The sequence below is a fragment of the Solanum stenotomum genome, chromosome 12 (genome assembly GCF_019186545.1).
Source record: "Solanum stenotomum isolate F172 chromosome 12, ASM1918654v1, whole genome shotgun sequence".
NCBI classification, from domain to species: Eukaryota; Viridiplantae; Streptophyta; class Magnoliopsida; order Solanales; family Solanaceae; genus Solanum; species Solanum stenotomum.
In genome coordinates, this window is record NC_064293.1 from 17289148 (window position 1) to 17292380 (window position 3233).

Sequence of the window (3233 nt, forward strand, 5' to 3'; positions counted from 1 at the left end):
GGGGGGGGGGGGGGTAATAAGACATTAATAAAGGTTAGGTGTGTCTCAGGGATTTTGAGCATAGACTGGGGGATACTTATGCATTTTCTCCCGTTCTCTCTCTTCAATCTTTTCTTCTTTTTTTTAGGAAACAACCTTCCTCTCTTTAGAGGATTTCTTCATTAAGGAAATTCAATTGTGCAAATTAAACTACGAAATTCATTTTTTTTATTCTTTTCTCACCATTATCAATCGGAGATTACTTTTTACCTTTCTAAAACACTTTAGTAAAAGCAGATAACAAGATCCAAAATATGCATTTGGGTTATGAAATTATACAAATCCAAGTAAGAAGAGTGAATTGAATTCGTTCGAAGGTTGTTTAGACATCATCATAATTCGTTGTCTAAACAATCATTTAACGAATTTTGCAGCAAAAAGCAAACATCATTTTTATTTTCTACTCAAATTTTGCCGTTTTTCACGCCCTTACAATTATGGTGAAACCGAAATTGAAAATAATTTTGCCAATTCGAAGAAGATACCAAACTTCTTTAGAACATCATTTCCGTCTAAACAACCATCGAACGAATTCAATTCACTCTTCTTACATGGATTTGTATAATTTCATAACCCAAATGCATATTTTGGATCTTGTTATTTGTTGTTATTAAAGTGTTTTAGGAGGGTAAAAAGTAATTTCGATTGATAATGGTGAGAAAAGAACCAAAAAATAAATTTCATAGTTTAATTTGCACAATTGAATTTCCTTAATGAAGAAATCCTCTAAAGAGAGGAAGGTTGTTTCCTGCAAAAAAGAAGAAAAGATTGAAGAGAGAGAACTGCTAACTAGAGTTCATATTATTTAACCATGGTTTAAAGATTGCTTTATCTAAATAAATATAAATTATTAAATTTTTAAATTGACAGATATTATTAAATTAAATATGCACTGAATCAACTGGAGATTAGTGTACTGGAGAGGAGCCTCTTCCAATTAGTGGAGAGCAACACCAGGGAGAAGTACGGTGGCTCAAACAAAGTCCTTCGTTTCTTATTAAAATTTGTTTTGTCTTCATAGGTAAGTGATTTACTTTTTATATTTCAATTTCATAGTATAATTATGAAAATTGTAAGCACTCTAAAATTTTATGTTAATCAATTCTTTTAATAATTATTTGTATTTAATTTGTTCATGTAAAATAAGATATTTATAATATCACTTGATTTTAAAAATAAGAAATATATATATTACCTTATATTATAAGCCAACAAGGCTAGGACGAACATAGCATCTATCAGTTGTACCTAAAGTAGAATAAGTTGTACGGGGATATACAAACATGTCCTTTCAGAAATGTATAGTGTATTTATGAAGACACGTGTATTACTCTCCTCACTGATTCTTCTTGACTTGATATCCCTTATTAATCTTCTCAATTTCTCCTCTTACATCTTTATCTCAGATCTTCGATCCTACCGTCACTGTTGTAATCTCACTATCAAAAATTAACAAAATCTTACCGTCACTGCTGTCAAGGATTGGTATACTATGAAAAATTAACAAAAACCCAGCTAATATTGCTCTCAAAATACAGCCCTTTGTTTTTCCTCTTTTTTAGGTTACACCTAAATAACCTTTGAGCAGGGGAGGAGCCACGTTGTCCCAGGTGTCCAATTGGACACCCTTCAACAAAAACTTATACTATATATACACGTAAAGTTTTGACTTATATTGGTATATATATTGTATTTTGGACACCCTAAAATAATAAAGTAACTCGTAGTGGAGTTGGCTAAAGCTGTCGCAATCCCACTCGTTACCCTAGTTTGATTCCCCGCATGGGTGTTTTTATTTTTCTGTAATTATTTTGCCTTCTTGAAGTTAAAAAATAAATAAGCATGCATAACTTTAACATAAATGTTCAGTAGCTTGGTGGTATATAATGTCAATCTTGTCTTGAGTGACCCAATTTCGAATCTCTCCTCCAATAAGGATTTTTTTTCAATTAAAATTGAATTCACTTATATTTCGCTTAGTGAAATTTATTTTGCTTTTGCCAGCTACTCAACCGTTGAAAGAGTTTTCTCATCAATGAAGTATTATTATATTTAAATTATGCTTTCAATGTGATATAAAAATATTCTTATATGTAATTAAATATTACGTAGCTTGATTATTTATTTTGGTAATTTAAATCATTATTTTTTTGAAAAAAAAAACTTACTATTCAAAGTTTGGACACCCTTCATAAAATTCCTGGCTACGCCATTACTTTGAGACATCGTCACTTCTATTTTCAGCTCTCCATAAGTTATGACTTCACTTTAAAGAACGAACAAATTTATTTTTTTTTTGAAGAAAACCAAAGAAACAAGGAAAAAGAGAGAAAGGATAAGCTACAAAATATTACAGTATTAAGGAGGAAATAAGAGGAAAAATGAAAAAAATGCGAAGAAAAGAGGAACCATCAGATCATTTTTTAGAAAATTTAACTCAATTATGCATATAAAGTATAAATTTTTTTGTATACATGTCTAGAAGATCTAGGGGCCGTTCAGTTACTAGAAAGGGGAAAAGTTAATACATGAATAACTTTGTTATTCATGTATTAATTTTGTACCATGTTTTGTTTGTAAGTAGAATCAAAATTATTCATGTATAAATTTTATACAATGTTTGGTTGGTGTGTCTCCAATGTTGTATAAAAGTTATACATGTATTAATTTTATATGGTGTTTGATTGTTTTTTTTGTAATGCTACAAAGTTAATACTTACATAACTTGTGAAGAAATTTATGTATAATTTTATGCGGGGTAGAAGGTGGAGTAAATTATGAGGGTATTAGTTATACATGAATTAAAATAATAAAATTACATATTTACCCTTAATTTGTTTACTTACTTATTTGTTTGTAAATAATAATGTATATTAATTTACAAAATTAAGGAGTTATATCTTTTCATTTTTTAGAAAAGGACTTAGGGTGTGTTTGGTATGAAGGAAAATGTTTTCCTAGAAAATGTTTTCCTGGAAAACAAGTTGATTTTTGACTTATTTTCTCATGTTTGGTTGGTGAGTAGAAAATATTTTCCGGAAAAGATTTTTAGTGTTTGATTTATGAATGAAATTTTTTTTTTTGAGAAATATCTTTTATTTTTACTAGAGTAGAAAATATTTTTTGAAATTGAAAATAGTTTTTAAAAACAAACTTAAATTTTTTTTTGGGGCGTGGGGGTGGTAGGGGGTGGG